Genomic DNA, 19,370 nt, shown 5'->3' on the forward strand with positions numbered 1-19,370 from the left:
CTAATGACCTTCTTTGTCTCTTCTTATAGTTTTTAACTTAATGTCTTTTTTTCTGCTATAAGTATAGCTATCCTTGCTCTCTTTTGGTTTCCATTTGCATGGAACATCCTTTTCCATCCTTTTTCTTTGAACCTATGTCTATTCCTGAAGTTGAAGTTAGTTTCTTGTGGACAACATGTTGGTAAGTCTGTTTTTTTATAATTTTTTATTATCTTATGTTAGTCATCATACAGTACATCATGAGTTGGTGATGTAGTGTTCCAGGAGTCATTGTTTGGGTATAACACCCAGTGCTCCATGCAATACATGCCCTCCTTAATACCCATCCCCAGCCTATCTCAATCCCCTAACCCCCTCCCCTCTGAAGCCCTGTTTGTATCCCAGAGTCCATAGTGTCTCGTGGTTCAGTCCCCCTTCTGTTTACCCCCCCTTCATTCTTCCCTTCCTTCTTCTACCAATCTTCCTGCTATTCCTTATGTTCCATAAATGAGTGAAACCATATGATAATTGTCTTTCTCTGCTTGACTTACTTCACTTAGCATAATCTCCTCCAGTCCCATCCATGTTGCTGCAAATGTTGGGTAGTCGTTCTTTCTGATGGCTGAGTAGTATTCCATTGTACATATGGACCACATCTTCTTTATCGATTCGTCTGTGAAGGGCATCTCGGCTCCTTCCACAATTTAGCTATTGTGGACAATGCTGCTATGAACATTGGGGTGCATATGGCCTTTCTCTTCACTACATCTGTATCTTTGGGGTAAATACACAGCAGTGCAATTGCTGGGTCATAAGGTACCTCTATTATTAACTTTTTGAGGGACCTCCACACTGTTTTCCAAAGTGGCTGAACCAACTTGCATTCCCATCAACAGCGTAAGAGGGATCCCCTTTCTCCACATCCTCTCCAACATTTGTTGTTTCTTTCCTTGTCAATTTTTCCCATTCTAACTGGTGTAAGGTGGTATCTCAATGTGGTTTTTATTTGAATTTACCTGATGGCTAATGATTTTGAACATTTTTTCATGTGTCTGTTAGCTATTTGTATGTCTTCATTGGAAAAGTGTCTGTTCATATCTTCTGCCCATTTTTTGATTTGATTATTTGTTCCTTGTGTATTGAGTTCTTTATCGATCTTGAATACTATCTGCAGTTTCATTTGCAAATATCTTCTCCCATTCTGTGGGTTGCCTCTTAGTTTTTTTGACTATTTCCTTTGCTGTGCAGAAACTTTTTATCTTGTTGAAGTCCCAAAAGTTCATTTTTCTTTTGTTTCTCTTGCTTTTGGAGAAGTGTCATGAAACAAGTTGCTGTGGCCGATGTCGAAGAGGTTATAGCCTATGTTCTCCTCTAGGATTTTGATGGATTCCCATCTCACATTGAGGTCTTTCATCCATTTGGAGTTTATCTTCTGTGTATGGTGTGAGAGGATGGTCAAATTTCATTCTTTTGTATATAGCTGTCCAATTTTTCCAGCATCATTTATTGAAGAAACTGTCTTTTTTCCACTGGATGTTTTTTCTTGCTTTGTCAAAGATTAGTTGACCACAGAGCCGAGGGTCCATTTCTGGAGTCTGTATTCTGTTCCACTGTTCTATGTGTCTGTTTTTGTGCCAGTACCATGCTGTCTTGGTCATCACAGCTTTGTAGTATAGCTTGAAATCAGGCAACGTGATGCCCCCAGTTTTGGTTTTCTTTTTCAACATTTCCTTGGTGATTCAGGGTCTTTTCTGGTTCCACACAAATTTTAGGATTGTTAGTTCCAGCTCTTTGAAAAATGTCATTGGTATTTTGATCGGGATGGCATTGAAAGTGTAGATTGCTCAGGGTAACTCCGGAGCACGCGAACCAGACTGAAACTGGGAGTTCCAGTGTGCGCACTTGAACCAGACTGAAACTGGGAGCTCAGGAGCGTGAGCAACAGGACTGAAAACTCGAGCTCCAGAGCGTGCGTGATCCAGACTGAAACAGGAAGTTCAGGAGTGCACGGTGGGAACTGGGGGCAGGGGGTGCCGGCAGAGTTAGAAGGACAAAGGGCAGAGATGTGTGGACCCTGGGAGTGAGGACTGGGAGAGTGGCTGTGGGGCACACAACCTGGGATGCAGTGGGGTTTTTAGGAGCACTGACAGAAACAGAGAGTGGCCAGGAGAGCTCAGTGAAGAGCAGACTGTGATCTCTCTGTTCTGAGACAGAGGCTTGGATATGGTCACAGCTGCTCTGACCCTCTGAAGAGTCACAGAAAGCCACCAGGGAAAGCCACCAGAGAACAAAAGCCTGGAAAAACCAGTTCACACCGTGTCCATCCCCACCCCCCCACAAGGGACAGGGCAACTCTACCCAAACACAGTTGCCTGAGTATCAGTGCGGCAGGTCCCTCCCCCAGAAGGTAGCCTGAAAAAACAAGAAGCCCACATCCCTAAGGTGCCTATAAAACAAGTGCACCTTGCTTGGGTCGTGGTCAATAATTTGGGCTCTGTACATCCCCGCAACCACACCTCATCAGAATGACAAGGAGGAGGAATGCCCAACAAATGAAAGAAACAGAGACTGTGGCCTCTGCCACAGAACTAATGGGTATGTATATAACCAAATTGTCAGAAATGGATTTCAGAGTAACAATGGTCAAGATGATGTGTAGGATTGAAAAAAATATTAATGAAAATATTAATGAGAATACAGAATCTCTAAGGGTGAAAATGAGAGCAAATCTGGTTGAAATTAAGAATGCTATTAATCAAAGGCAGTCTAAACTGGATGCTGTGATGGCTGGGGTAAATGAGGCAGAAGAACGAATTAGTGAGTTGGAAGATGAGATGATAGAAAAGAAGGAAAAAGATGGAACATCGCTTAAAAAACTCCAATTTCAAAAAAAAGAGTATGGGTGTTTACTGACTCAGTGGAAGGTTCCAATGTCAGAATCATCGGCATCCCCAAGGGAGTGAAGAAAGAAAGAGGTCTAGAAGAGATATTTGAACAAATTGTAGCTGAGAACTTCACTAATCTGGTGAAGGAAAAAGCATTCGTGTCCAAGAGGCAGAGAGGATCCCTCCCAAGATCAATGAGAACAGACCAACACCACGTCACATAAGAGTACAATTCACAAATCTTAGATCCAAGGAAACAATCTTGAAAGCAGCCAGGGGGAAGAGAATCCTCACGCACAGAGGGAGGAACATCAGAATAACATCAGACCTGTCTACAGAGATCTGGCAAGCCAGAAAAAGCTGGCAAGACATATTCAGAACACTAAATGAGAAGAAACAACATGCAGCCAAGGATTCTTTATCCAGCAAGGCTGTCATTCAGAATGCATGGAGAGACAAGGACGTTCCAAGACTGGCAGAAATTGATAGAATATGTGACCACCAAGCCAGGCCTACAAGAAATATTAAGGGGGGGCTCTATAAAAGTAAAAAGACCCCAAGAGTGATACAGAACAGAAATTTACAATCTATAGAAACAAAGACTTCACAGGAAGAATGACATCATTAAAATCATATCTCTTAATAATCACTCTCAATGTGAATGGCCTAAATGCTCCCATAAATGACACAGGGTTGCAGATTGGATAAAAAGACATGACCCATCCATTTGCTGTCTACAAGAGACTCATTTTGCACCTAAGGATACATCCAGACTGAAAGTGAAGGGATGGAGAACAATTATTCATGCCAATGGACCTCAAAAGAAAGCTGGGTAGCAATTCTTATATCAGACAGATTAGATTTTAAGCTAAAGACTGTAGTTAGAGATACAGAAGGACACTATATTATTCTTAAAGGGTGTATCCAAAAAGAGGATCTAAATATCTATAAATATCTATGCCCCCAACAGAGGAGCAGCCAGCTACACAAGCCAACTCTTAATCAAAATAAGGAGACATATAGATAATAATACATTAATAGTAGGGGACCTCAACACTCCACTCTCAGCGATAGACAGATCACCTAAGCAGAAAATCAACAAAGAAACAAGAGCTTTGAATGATATACTGGACCGGATGGACCTCATAGATATATATGGAACACTACACCCCAGAACAACAGAATATTCATTCTTTTTGAATGCACATGGAACTTTCTCCAGAATAGAGCATATACTGGGTTACAAAACAGGTGTCAACAAATACCAAAAGACTGAGATTATTCCCTGCATATTCTCAGACCACAATGCTTGAAACTGGAACTCAATCACAAGGAAAAATTTGGAAGAAACTCAAACACTTGGAAACTAAGAACCATCCTGCTTAAGAATGTTGGGTAATCCAGGAAATTAAAGAAGAACTTTAGCAATTTATGGAAACCAATGAGAATGAAAACAAATCAGTCCAAATCCTATGTGACACTGCGAAGGAGGTCCTAAGGGAAAACTACACAGTCATCCTAGCCTCACTCAAAAGAACAGAACCATCTAAAATGCAGTCCTTATATTCTCACCTTCAGAAGCTGGTTTTGGAACAGAAGAACAGGCCTAACCCATGCATAAGAAGGCAATTGATCAAGATTAGAGCAGAGATCAATGAATTAGAAATCAGGAGCATAGTAGAGCAGATCAACAAAACTAGAAGTTAATTCTTTGAAAGAATAAATAAGATCCATAAGCCACTGGTCAGACTTATTCAAAAGAATAGAGAAAGGACCCAAATTAATAAAATTATGAATGAAAGGGGAGATATCATGACCAACACCAGAGAAATAGAAGCAATCATTAGAAACTATTATCTTGTTTTTTTAAATCCATTCTACTACTCTGTGTCTTCTGATTAGAATTAATCCATTTGTGGGAATGGGATAGACTGGTGATGGGTAGTAAGGAGGGCACGTATTGCATGGTGCACTGGGTGTTATACGCAACTAATGAATCATCGAACTTTACATCAGAAACTAGGGATGTACTGTATGGTGACTAACATAATAAAATAAAAACATTAAAAAAAGAATTAATCCATTTATACTTGATGTAATTACTGATAGGTAAATACAATTATCATCTTGTTAATTTTTTTTCTGTTTTGTAGTTTTTTTTTGTTCTTTTCTTTCTCTCCAGACATCTTCCTTTGTGAATTGATGAGTTTCTGCAGTCATATACTTTGATTACTTTCTCTTTATCTTGTACATATTTACTATAAATTTCTGTTTTGTGGTTAGCCTGAGGTTTACTTGACCCATCTTGCTAATATAACAGTCTATTTTAAGCTAACAGCTTAACTTTGGTTGCATAAAAATCTCTTCACTCTTGTCCCTCTGCCCCCATTTTATATTTTTGATGTCGCAATTTACATCTCTTTATATAGTATATTGTTTAACAAGTTATTGCATAACCATTTTTAGTACTTTTGTCCTTTACCCTTTATATAAGATTTAAGTGGTTAATTCTTCACCATAGTACAGTATTAAAGTATGATAAACCTGACTTTATGCTAAGCTTTATTGGAGTGCTGTATATTTTCATGTGTTTTCATGTTACTAATTAGCATCCTTTCTTTTCAGGTTGAAGAACTCATTTCTTGTAACACAGGTCCAGCAGTGAACTCCTTCAGCTTTTGTTTTGGTTAAGTTTCATCTTGCCCTCATTTCTGTAGGACACTTGCTGGATAATGTATTCTTGCTTGGTAGTTTATTCTTTCAACACATTGTATGTATCATCCCACTTTTCTGCTGAAAAATCTATTTATATAATCTTATGGGAGTTCCTTTATAGGAGAGAATGTTTTTCTTTTATTGTTTTAAAGTTTATTTTTGTCTTTGGTTTTAGATAATTTTTTTTAATAATGATTTTTTATTATATTATGTTAGTCACCATACAGTACATCCCCGGTTTTCGATGTAAGGCTCGATGATTCATTAGTTGTGTATAACACCCAGTGCACCATGCAATATGTGCCCTCCTTACTACCCATCACCGGTCTATCCCATTCCCCCACCCCCCTCCCCTCTGTAGCCCTCAGTTTGTTTCTCATAGTCCATAGTCTCTCATGTTTCATTCCCCCTTCTGATTACCCCCCCTTTCTTTATCCCTTTCTTCCCCTACTGATCATTCTAGTTCTTATGTTCCATAGATGAGAGAAATCATATGATAGTTGTCTTTCTCTGCTTGACTTATTTCACTAAGCATTATCTCCTCCAGTGCCGTCCATGTTGTAGCAAATGTTGAGAACTCATTCTTTCTGATTGCTGAGTAATATTCCATTGTATATATGGACCACAATTTCTTAATCCAGTCATCTGTTGAAGGGCATCTCGGCTCCTTCCACGATTTAGCTATTGTGGACATTGCTGCTATGAACATTGGGGTGCATATGGCCCTTCTCTTCACTACGTCTGTATCTTTGGGGTAAACACCCAGTAGTGCAATGGCTGGATCATAGGGTAGCTCAATTTTTAACTTTTTAAGGGACCTCCACACAGTTTTCCAGAGTGGCTGTACCAACTTGCATTCCCACCAACAATGTAGGAGGGATCCCCTTTCTCCACATCCTCTCCAACAATTGTTGTTTCTTGCCTTGTCTATTTTTGCCATTCTAACTGGCGTAAGGTGGTATCTCAGTGTGGTTTTGATTTGAATTTCCTTGATGGCTAATGATTTTGAACATTTTTTCATGTGTCTGTGAGCCGCGTTTGGGCTCCGGGAAGCGGCAGCCACCTGCACGGGGGAGCGGGCGGACTCATAGATAATTTTCTTATAATAATCATTGTTGAGGTCATTTTGGATTGAAATTATGGGGTTATCTATTAGCTTATTAAACTTGGATGTCCAAATCTCTCTCTAGAATTGAGAAGTTCTTGGCTATTATTTCTCTATGTAAGCTTCTCTTTAGCCCTTTCTTCTTTTGGGACTCTAGTGATGTATAGATTGTTTCTCTTATTTCTGTTGTTTCTCTTCCTATGAGTGCCATAGGCTTTCTTCATTCTTTTTTTTGTCCCTTTTTTTCTGTTTGCTTCTTTGACTGGACAACTGAAAATAATTTATCTTCAAGCTCACTGATTCTTCTGTTTGGTAAAGTTGGTTATTGAAGCTCTCTTGCATTCTTCAGTTCTGTCATTGTATTCTTCATATCTAAAATTCTGTTTGATTCTTTTTTATTTTCTATATTTTTGTGGAAATTCTCATTTTGTTATATTGTTTTTCAGATTTTTAAAATTCTTTAGCTGTGTTCCCTTATAGCTCTCTGAGCATCTTCAGAAGAAGTATTTGAATTCTTTGTCAGGCAATTCATGTATCTCTATCTTTTTGGCATCTTTAAGTGGAAGTTTACTGTGTCCCTTTGGTGATGTCATATTTCCCTGATTCTTCATGATCCCTACAGCCTTGTGGAAGTGTCTGCACATTTGAAGAAGCTGTCACTTCTTCCAGACTTCAGTCTGGACTGACTTCAGTAAAGAAAGCCCTACACCGCAGGTGGGGGAACCCTGCAGTGTACTGTAGCACTAGGTCTAGTCGTGCAAGGTCATGTGGTGACTCCAAGTCTGGGTGGCATGATGTCTCATTGATCCAGGCCTCTGGAGTCCACAGTATCAACAACTGCATGGTCCTAGGTGAGCACTGCTGGAGACTGAAGTGGATGTAAGGCCTATAGGGATCCTCAGTGGCACCTCTAGTTGTGGCGAGGAAAAATGGCAGGCAGCATTGGTGGCTGGAATTGGTGTTCTTTACATACTTGGTTGAGGGTGCCAGCTTACTACTGCCTGTGTAGTAGTAAGGGCTAATTGCAAACACAAGAGCCTCAGTCAACTGCAGGTGTGCTAGCAGCTGTGGGGACCCTGCATGTCAGTATGTACTTCTTGGGCTGCAGAGTCTCCTCATGGGTGTATGCATCGCAGGGGAGGGTGGTGAAGGGAGTTGGGATACTGGTGTGAAGGTGCATAGCTGGAAGGCCTTGCTGCAGGCAAGTCCAGTGGTACAGGCCAGTGACAGGAGCTAGGGCTGGAGCCAGGCCTAGAAACAACTGTGTGGGCTAGCTGCAGATGAGCCAGTGGTGCAGGCCAGGTACTGGAGACAGGGCCAGATCTGGACCCGCAAGCATCTGTTAGGACCTAGGCCTTTTGGGTGTACTTCTATGTCTGCAGGACCTTGCCATGGGCACATACATCGTGGTAGAGTCTAGTGATGTATAAATGCACAGCTGGAGGGGTTGGCCCTAAGCAAATAGGTGGAGATGGGGGCTATCTGCAAAGGTCTAGGCTGGTGTTTTGTGTTCACACAGCTGCAGAGGCCTGGGCTGGCTGCTGGTGGAGTTCCTGGGTTCTGGTAGGGTGGGAGTGGAAGGGGGCAGGGAGGGACTCAAATGACCGGCATCTGTGAATGCAAGTATGTGTAGGGTGAATACCTGGTAAAATCTACAGTGGGTTCCTGGCTGCTGTGCTGGCTATACATTTCTTCAGAGATGAAAGCTGCTGAGGTCCTCTGCAGAGGTTATGGGAACCTTAGTCACTTCATGGTTAGTACCAGTAGCCCTTGCTTTTATTTTTCGACCCCAGCTTTTACTCCTTGATCTCTGTTCATCTTAGTTTTACCAGTCCTTGAGTGGGATAATTTTGAAGTGAGGCCTTCATGTGGTGCACCAAAGGCTGGGGGAGCTGGTTGCTCACCCTGCTCTGCCTTTCCCATTGAGGGGGTACTCTTTCTAGCTGGGGAGTTCCCATATGGTGCTCAGCAGTGCTGGCCTGGGGAATGGGGTGATGCAGGCAAAATGAAATTTTTCTTCCTTACCTTTTTGTGCAGTTATTCTCAGATTTTCCCACCATGTTCCTGAGGTTTCTTAATTGGACTCCTGAGCTCTCCCAAGGATGTTTTTGTTCATAGATAGCTGCCTAATTATTGATCTTCGTTGTGGGGATGGAGGTTGGGGATCTCCTGCTTTGCCACCCTGGTGATGTCCTAGAGTCTTTTTGTAATATGGTTTATTAAACAAAATCAGAATGTGTTTCCCAAAAATATGAACCCTGTACTTCCTAATATATATAATTAGAAGTATTATCATTGCTTGATCTTTGATTTCTGCTAGTCCCAATAAAATTGTTGTTGGTCTCATAAAATTGAATAAATGACTCTATTTCTACCCCAGAAATAGTCTTAAGAGCCTCAGATCCTTTTTGTTGTCTAACCAAGAATTTTTAACTATTTTTAATTATTTTTGTGGTAGGTAATACCTAGAGTGATACTTCTGAACTGTGGACTTATTAATATCCTCAGAGGAAAGATATATGAGTTCCATAATTCTCTAAGCATCTATAAGTTTTTTTTTATAGCAACTGGATTAATACGGACAAAATAGTGTTTTAGGGAATTGGATTGGCTTCTGTTCACATCTGTTCTCCCATAATAAAAACCAGAATGGAATATGTGTACAGTTTTTTTTTTCTTCTGTACCCTTAATTAGCTGAAATATCTCTAGTAAGGGAAATACAAAGGGAAAAGGCAGGGAATCTTATGGTTTGCTTCCTCTGTATTCAATTCAATTTTTGACATATTTATAAGGATCATAAATTAGGACACTTCCCCTGAATTATCTGAAGTCCTTTCTAAGATATGTCTGAAACGACAACCTTTTTCTATAGGCAAGGAGCCAGGTAAGATAAATAGCTTCCACATAAACGATGAATGAGTTCATGTTCTCATGGAAGTTATTACTTTAGGGAAGAGGGAGAGATTAATTCACAGAATATGGTATCTTATAATCATGTCCATTATGACAGTGGTCTTTGATAATCAATGGCTTTTACCTGTAAAATTAAAAGCATTCTCATTTTTTCTGTTGTTTTAGTTTACTTTAGCCCTAGATTTTGTAGACATGCCTAAATATGCTGAGAAAGTTGTGCTCTTAGAATATTAGCAGGGCTGAAATGCCCAAATATTGGGAAAATACATTTTTATAAAAATAGAAGCATGTATAGCTTCTACCTTTCTCATGGTGTAAAAAGGGCTTTTGTAGGTTTGTCACCTTTGTTCTGCTAGTCCAAGTACAGAATGAAGATACAGTCCTCAGGAAGAAAAAAAAAAAGACTGAATTTTTCTCCATGAGGAAGAAAAGGCAAGAGAGAGTCAGAAAGAGAGATTGTGGCCAGAAATTTTGGGAGAGAAAGACAGAGAAGAGACATAGGGTAGGACCAGGCACAGTGGGATTTTAAAGACTTATGTGGATAACTTTTGACTTCATCTGGAGTGATGAAATTTTCCTTTGTCACCTCTTCAAGATGTCAAATTATATGAAAGTATATTAGGCTTGAATTTGTATTTGCTCTGAATGGGACATATGACAAAGACTTCTCTTTCTGAATTGTTACCTTACAGTTCATCACTTTTCTACTACGTTAGCTACATTTTTTTCCATGAGGACAAAAGGTGACAGGAATTTACTATATTTTTTTTTGAACTTTTTTTATTATATTATGTTAGTCACCATACAGTACATCCCCGGTTTCCGATGTAAGGCTCGATGATTCATTAGTTGTGTATAACACCCAGTGCACCATGCAATACGTGCCCTCCTTACTACCCATCACCGGTCTATCCCATTCCCCCACCCCCCTCCCCTCTGAAGTCCTCAGTTTGTTTCTCATAGTCCATAGTCTCTCATGTTTCATTCCCCCTTCTGATTACCCCCTCTTTCTTTATCCCTTTCTTCCCCTACTGATCATCCTAGTTCTTATGTTCCATAGATGAGAGAAATCATATGATAGTTGTCTTTCTCTGCTTGACTTATTTCACTTAGCATTATCTCCTCCAGTGCCGTCCATGTTGTAGCAAATGTTGAGAACTCGTTCTTTCTGATAGCTGAGTAATATTCCATTGTATATATGGACCACAACTTCTTAATCCAGTCATCTGTTGAAGGGCATCTCGGCTCCTTCCACGATTTAGCTATTGTGGACATTGCTGCTATGAACATTGGGGTGCATATGGCCCTTCTCTTCACTACGTCTGTATCTTTGGGGTAAATACCCAGTAGTGCAATGGCTGGATCATAGGGTAGCTCAATTTTTAACTTTTTAAGGGACTTCCACACTGTTTTCCAGAGTGGCTGTACCAACTTGCATTCCCACCAACAATGTAAGAGGGATCCCCTTTCTCCACATCCTCTCCAACAATTGTTGTTTCTTGCCTTGTCTATTTTTGCCATTCTAACTGGCGTAAGGTGGTATCTCAGTGTGGTTTTGATTTGAATTTCCTTGATGGCTAATGATTTTGAACATTTTTTCATGTGTCTGTTAGCCATTTGTATGTCTTCATTGGAAAAGTGTCTGTTCATATCTTCTGCCCATTTTTTGATTTGTTTCTTTGTTTCTCGTGTATTGAGTTTGAGAAGTTCTTTGTAGATCTTGGATACCAGTCCTTTATCTGTAGTGTCATTTGCAAATATATTCTCCCATTCCGTGGGCTGCCTCTTAGTTTTTCTGACTGTTTCCTTGGCTGTGCAGAAACTTTTAATCTTGATGAAGTCCCATAAATTCATTTTATCTTTTGTTTCTCTTGCCTTTGGGGATGTGTCATGAAAAAGGTTGCTTTGGCCGATGTCGTAGAGGTTGTTGCCTATGTTCTCCTCTAGAATTTTGATAGATTCCTGTCTCACATTGAGGTCTTTCATCCATTTGGAGTTTATTTTTGTGTATGGTGTGAGATAGTGGTCAAGTTTCATTCTTTTGCATGTGGCTGTCCAATTTTCCCAGCACCATTTATTGAAGAGACTGTCTTTTTCCCACCGGATGTTTTTTCCTGCTTTATCAAATATTAGTTGCCCAAAGAGCCGAGGGTCCATTTCTGGGCTCTCTATTCTGTTCCATTGGTCTATGTGTCTGTTTTTGTGCCAGTACCATGCTGTCTTTGTGATCACAGCTTTGTTGTACAGCTCGAAATCCGGCATTGTGATGCCCCCAGCTTTGTTTTTCCTTTTCAACAGTTCCTTGGAGATTCGGGGCCTTTTCTGGTTCCATACAAATTTAAGGACTGTTTGTTCCAGTTCTTTGAAAAATGTCCTTGGTATTTTGATCGGGATAGCATTGAAAGTGTAGATTGCTCTGGGTAGCATGGACATTTTAACTATGTTAATTCTTCCGATCCATGAGCATGGAATATCTTTCCATCTTTTTATGTCTTCCTCAATGTCTTTCAAGAGTGATTTATAGTTTCTAGAATATAGGTCCTTTACGTCTCTGGTTAAGTTAATTCCAAGGTAACGTATGGTTTTTGGTGCTATTGTAAATGGGATGGATTCCCTAATTTCTCTTTCTTCGGTCTCGTTATTCGTGTATAGAAATGCAACTGATTTCTGAGCATTTATTTTGTATCCTGCCACGTTACTGAATTGCTCTATAACTTCTAATAATTTGGGAGTGGCTTCTTTTGGGTTTTCCATATAGAGTATCATGTCATCTGCAAAGAGAGACATTTTGACTTCTTCTTTGCCAATTTGAATACCTTTGATCCCTTTTTGTCATCTGATTGCTGTTGCAAGGACTTCTAGTACTATGTTGAATAATAGTGGCGAGAGTGGGCATCCTTGTCGAGTTCCTGATCTTAAGGGAAAGGCTTCCAGCTTTTCTCCATTGAGAATAATATTTGCAGTAGGCTTTTCATAGATGGCTTTTATGAGATTGAGTAATGTACCTTCTATTCCTACACTCTGAAGGGTTTTAATCAGGAAAGGATGCTGTATTTTGTCAAATGCTTTTTCGGCATCGATTGAGAGGATCATATGGTTCCTGTGTCTTTTCTTGTTGATATGATGTATCACGCTGATTGATTTGCGAATATTGAACCACGCTTGCATCCCAGGTATGAATCCCACTTGATCGTGATGGATAATCCTTTTAATGTACTGTTGGATTCTATTAGCAAGTATCTTGTTGAGGATTTTGGCGTCCATATTCATTAGGGAAATCGGTCTGTAATTCTCCTTTTTGAGGGGGTCTTTGCCTGGTTTGGGGATCAAGGTAATATTGGCCTCATAGAATGAGTTTGGCAGCTTTCCTTCTGTTTCTATTTTTTGAAATAGCTTTAGGAGAATAGGTATTATTTCTTCTTTGAATGTTTGGTAGAATTCCCCAGGAAAACCGTCCGGGCCTGGGGTTTTGTTATTTGGAAGGTTGTTTATCACTGACTCAATTTCTTGATAATTAATTGGCCTGTTTAAGGAATCAATTTCTTCCGGTTTCAATCTTGGTAGTTTATAGGTTTCCAGGAAGGATTCCATCTCTTCCAGATTGCTTAGTTTATTGGCATATAGCTGTTGATAAAAATTTCTAATAATCCTTCCAATTTCAATGGTGCTCGTCGTGACCTCTCCTTTTTCATTCATAATTTTAATAATCTGGGTCCTTTCTCTTTTCTTTTGGATAAGTCTTGCCAGTGGTCTGTCAATTTTATTGATTCTCTCAAAGAACCAGCTTCTAGTCCTGTTGATCTGCTCTACTGCACTTCTGGTTTCTGCTTGATTGATTTCAGCTCTAATTTTGGTCAACTGCTTCCTCGTGCGTGGATTAGGCCTGTCCCTCTGTTGCTGTTCCAGCTTCTTGAGGTGAGAATATAAAAACTGCATTTTAGATTTTTCTATTCTTTTGAGTGAGGCTTGGATGGCTATGTATTTCCCCCTTAGGACTGCCTTTGCAGTATCCCATAGGTTTTGGACTGTTGTATTTTCATTCTCATTGGTCTCCATAAATTGTTTAATTTGATTTTTGATTTCCTGGTTTATCGAGTCATTCCTGAGCAGGATGGTTCTTAGTCTCCAAGTGTTTGAGTTTCTTCCAAATTTTTCCTTGTGGTTGAGTTCCAATTTCAGAGCGTTGTGGTCTGAGAATATGCAGGGGATAATTTCAATCTTTTGGTATCGGTTGAGACCTGTTTTGTGTCCCAGAACATGGTCTATTCTTGAGAATGTTCCATGGGCATTAGAATAGAATGAGTATTCTTTGGTTCTGGGGTGTAGTGTTCTATATATATCTATGAGGTCCAACTTGTCGAGTATGGCATTCAAAGCCTTTGATTCTTTGCTTAGTTTTTGCCAGGGTGTTCTGTCTATTTCTGATAGTGGAGTGTTGAGGTCCCCTACTATTAATGTATTTTCATTTATATGTCTCTTTATTCTGGATAAGAGTTGGCTTGTGTATCTTGCTGCTCCCCTGTTGGGGGCATATATATTTATAATTGTCATATCCACTTGTTGAATACTTCCCTTAAGAATAATATAGTGCCCTTCTGCGTCTCTAACTATAGTCTGTAGTTTAAAATACAGTTTATCTGATATGAGAATTGCTACCCCAGCTTTCTTTTGAGGACCATTTGCGTGAAAGATGGTACTCCATCCCCTTACTCTCAGTCTGAATGCATCTTTGGGTTTGAAATGAGTCTCTTGTAGACAGCAAATGGATGGGTCATTTCTTTTTATCAAATCTGCAACCCTGTGGCGTTTTATGGGATGGTTCAAACCATTTACATTAAGACTGATTACTGATAGATATGATTTTAATGTTGCCATGTTGCCAGTAAAGTCTTTTTTTGTATTGGCTGTGACTTTCTGTTCTGTATCACTCTTGGGGCCTTTTTACTTTTATAGAACCCCCCGTAATATCTCCTGTAGGGCTGGTTTCGTAGTTACAAAATTGGTTAGTGACTGGCGATTCTGAAATGTCTTTATTTCTCCATCAATTCTGAATGACAGTCTTGCTGGATAAAGGATCCTTGGCTGCATGTTTTTCTCTGAAAGAGCTTTAAATATGCTCCCCCAACCCTTTCTCTCATTCCAGGTCTGTGTAGACAGGTCTGACGTAATTCTGATGTTTTTGCCTTGGTACGTGAGAAATTTCTTTGCCCTGGCCGCTTTCAATACTGTATCCTTGCATCTAATATTTGCGAAATGCACTATGACGTGACGTGGCGTAGGTTTGTCATGGTTGAGCTTGGGAGGGGTCCTCTCTGCCTCTTGGACACGAATGTTTGTTTCCCTTGCTAGATTAGGGAAGTTTTCAGCTACAATTTGTTCAAATATCTCTTCTAGACCTCTGTTTTTCTCCACCCCCTCGGGGATGCCGATGATTCTAACATTGGAACGTTTCATTGAGTCAGTAATCTCCCGTAACCTACATTCGTGGGCGTGGATTTTTTTAAGACCATCTTCTATTTTCATTTTTTCCTCTATTAACCCATCCTCCAATTCACTAACCCGTTCCTCTGCTTCTGCAACCCTGGCTGTCAGAGCCTCTAGTTTTGCCTGCATTTGGCTCATAGAATTTTTAATTTCTGTCAGATTCGCTCTCATTTCTGTCCGTAGGGATTCTATATTCTCAGTAACCTTTTCGTTAATAGTTTTTTCAATTCTACTCATCATTTTGACCATCGTTACTCTGAATTCCATTTCTGATAATTTGGTTACATCCATATCCATTATTTCTGTGGCAGAGGCCACAGTCTCACTGTCTTTTCTTTGCTGGGGGGGGGCTTCTCCTTCTTGTCATTCTGATGAAGAGAGGTTGCGGGGTTTCCAGAGCCCAAATTATTGACTGGGTCCCAGGCTGTGCCCCTTGTTTTATAGGGATCTTAGGGATGTGGGCTTCTTCTTTAAAGATTTTATTTATTTATGTGGCAGCCAACCAGCGAGAGAGGGAACAGAAGCAGGGGAGTGGGAGAGGAAGAAGCAGGCTCCCAGCAGAGGAGCCCGATGAGGGACTCCTTTCCAGAACGCTGGGATCACGCCCTAAGCCGAAGGCAGGCGCTCAATGACTGCGCCACCCAGGCGCCCGGGTTGTGGGCTTCTTGATTTTTCAGCCTGCCTTCTGGGGGAGGGGCCTGCCGCGCCGATACTCAGGCAGCCCTGTTTGGGTAGAGTCTCCGTGTCCCCTGAGAGGGGGGATGGGGATGGGCACTCCCTGAGCCGGTATTTCCAGGCTTTTGTTCTCTGGCGGCTTTCCCTGGCGGTTTGCTGTGCCTCTTCTGAGAGTCAGAGCAGCAGCGGCCAAATTTCAGCCTCTCAATACTCAGCGCTGGAGATGTTCATTTGTAGAGATCCAGATGCGTCTTCCTGCGTCTCAGGCTGGTTCCGTGGTTGTTTAGGCTGGTCTGGTACCTATCCAGCTCGACTCGGAGGACCGGCTGAAAACGGTGTCTCCTACTCCTCCGCCATCTTAACTCCTTCCAGGAATTTACTATATTAATCAGATTATTTGTTTCTGCCCATACAGCATCATCTGTACCTATTTGAGTGGCAAGAGTGTGACTCTTCTGTTACATTTTTCAATCAAAATTGTGGGTAGGGAGGCTAATTTGCACTTTGTTGTATAGATAAAGTTTTTGTTTCAAATTAAGGGAAATGCAGATTTTGTTCAATAAAATGAATACATACATGTTAAATAGTAGGAACTTTGTAATGTTTGAGTAGGCTGACTCAGGAGTTGGTGAGTATCCTTCACCAGTATGTTCCAAGGAGGACTGAAGAACCACTTGGAAGTAGGGAGTAGGTAAACATTACTTAGAGGTCCAGAAATTTTTTTTAAAGATTTTATTTATTTATTTGACAGAGATAGAGACAGCCAGCGAGAGAGGGAACACAAGCAGGGGGAGTGGGAGAGGAAGAAGCAGGCTCATAGCAGAGGAGCCTGATGTGGGGCTCGATCCCACAACGCCGGGATCACACCCTGAGCCGAAGGCAGACGCTTAACCGCTGTGCCACCCAGGCGCCCCATAGAGGTCCAGAAATTTTAATGGAGTCTTTCAAGATACCAGTGGATCTCTTTTCTTGGGAAAACTTGGAAAAGGAAAGCAAATGGAACCAACTATAGCTGTACCAGTGTACTGCTTTCAGGCCATGACTAATATTCATTGTCTCCCTTCTCTGTGAGACATCTTAAAGTCCCTCACTAGCAAGTCTGCTGGTGGTGACTTCATCTCTGAGGGGTCTAAGGGTGAGGCACCATGTCTCTTTTCGGGCATATTTGCTGAACTTGTCCATGTTTATCCTCTCAAGTAAGCAAGAGAATACCAAAAGGCACAGAGTAATCTCTTGGATGTTAAATGTGTTTCTCCTTGCTCTCACTAGGTAAAAGCAGTTCTAGATCCCTCTCAGGATAAGGATCAATATCCCCATGAAGATAGCAACTTTTCTTCTTGCCTTCTAACGCCTTGGTAAATGAGCTTGAAGTGCCCCGGTGACAGTGGTAGCATTTAATGCAATGAGGATCTTGCTGATTTCATTGACAGAAGTGATTCGTCTTTTGGGGTCAGGATTTCCAACTATGCAGAGCTCAGAGCTATAGGGGTAGGTAGCACAAATTCTGCATTGGGTCACTAGGAGTGTTGCTTAGTAGGATTAGTGCTGCTTCCCCATTCCTTGGTTCCCAGATGCATTTATTTTTCCTACTGGGCACACAGCATCAGGTAAAGTTCTTTAATCCAAGGTGTATACTGCATCCTAGATGATGGCACTGTATTATCATAAATTGTTTCCATAAATTGAAGCAGTGTTTCAGTTGTACCTTCAGAAGGTTGTTACACTCTGACAGGCAGGCAGCTTCTGGGTCATATGTTGTAGAACATGACCAAAGAAGCCCATGGACATAGGCCTACTTGTATACCTCCTTTGCTGTAAAGTAGGTCCCTTGGTTTGATGTGAGGTTATGAGGGATCCTGTGTTGGAGGAGCAGCACTCTATAAACTCTTAGATGGAGATGTTGTCAAGAAAGTCAACCCATATCCGGGGGGGGGGGGTATATATAACCTATTCTTGTCAGAATTAATTGCTTACTCTTCCAGAGTGGAAGAAACCCAATGAAATCAACTTGCCATGATGTGGTCTGTTGGTTTCGTCAAGGAATGATGCCATATCACAATTCTGTTAGTCTTTGTTCCTGGTAGACTAGACACTTGTATCTAGATCAGCTTGGTAAAAAGGAGCCTGTGTTGTCAGTCTCATCTATAGCCTCTTTCCATGCCACCATAGCCACTTCATTCATGTGTTCACCATGTCAACACTTAAGTGGTTGATGACAAGAACTGTCTTGTATACTTGGTTATTGGTGCCTCTTCCAGATGAGAAACTTTTTGATGGGAGCATTTGCCTGAGGTACAGGATCTCTGGCAAGGACCCTGGAGATGGTGTGAACTTATGCCTAGAATGGCCCTAGAAACATGAACTGTTTTGGCCTGGCTTAGTGAAGTTGAAATACCAGAACTGTCACATTAGATAGTAGAGGAAAGGATTAAAACATTCTGGGAAGTGGGCTTACTGGAGTGGAATACACAGTAGTATTGGAAATTCAGTGGTGCTTTCCTTTATAGGCTAAAGTAGATGGTAGCAGGAGCTCGTTGATAGCAGTCCGAGTGATAAGAGATAGGACCAAAAAACAGTAGAGTCCTTAGGGTGCCTGCATGTCTCAGTCAGTTAAACATCTGCCTTCAGCTCAGGTCATGATCTCAGGGTCCTGAGATCGAGACCCACATCAGGCACCCAGCTCAAGTGTGAGTCTGCTTCTCCTCCCGCCCTCACCCATGATCTCTCTCATTCTCACTCTCTCTCAAAGAAATAAATAAAAATCTTAAAAACAAACAAACAAACAAACAAACAAACAAACAAACAAAAAACAGTAGAGTCCTAGAGTCCAAATGGAGATATTCAATTATCAGGAGTCAGGAGACACAATTATTGTAATAGGCAACAAGACTGGATGGTCATTAAGTGTACCTCACTCATAAAAATTATGGCAGTGGTATATGGCACACAATGTTCCTCAGCAGTGAATACTCTACAGATAAGAGATGACGAAAATGATTTTTCTTTGCTTATAGAGGTGAAGAGCACAGCTGTCTCCTTGGAAGGATAATGGGCATGGGTCCTAGTTCTAACACTTTTGGTATTTAAATAAAATTTCTTCAAAATTCAGAAAAACTCAAAATGTGGCTTTTATGACCTAGAGACTCTTCTAAGTTCTGCGCTTCATTTCTCTTGAAATGTAAATACTTGGTAAGAAAACACTCCAGTCTTTCTGACATCCTTGGGTGTAATCCAGAGCCCTACTATGGGTATTCATTTGGTATAGGAGAAGTTTTGGTCATTTGGTATAGGAGAAGTTTTCTTTTACTTTGGGTGAGATCAATTAACTAGAAAAATGGCCTCAGAACTAATGCTCATGGTATTTAGAGTTGCAGAAAGTTTGGACTCTCACAGGAACACTGAGAGAAGGGAAATCTTGTTCCCATTGTTCTACACAGTTCTGTCAGATGTATAGATTTGCATAACTACTGCTGCGATCAAGTTACAGAACAGGTCTATCACAACAATTTTCTCTTGCCATTTCCATAACACTTCAGCTCACAGCAAATGAGGAATTTGAGATCCAGGGGATTTGATAATTTGAATAGTTCCAGGATGAGTAATGAAATATGTT

The sequence above is a fragment of the Ursus arctos genome, unplaced genomic scaffold, assembly GCF_023065955.2.
Source record: "Ursus arctos isolate Adak ecotype North America unplaced genomic scaffold, UrsArc2.0 scaffold_8, whole genome shotgun sequence".
NCBI lineage: Eukaryota > Metazoa > Chordata > Mammalia > Carnivora > Ursidae > Ursus > Ursus arctos.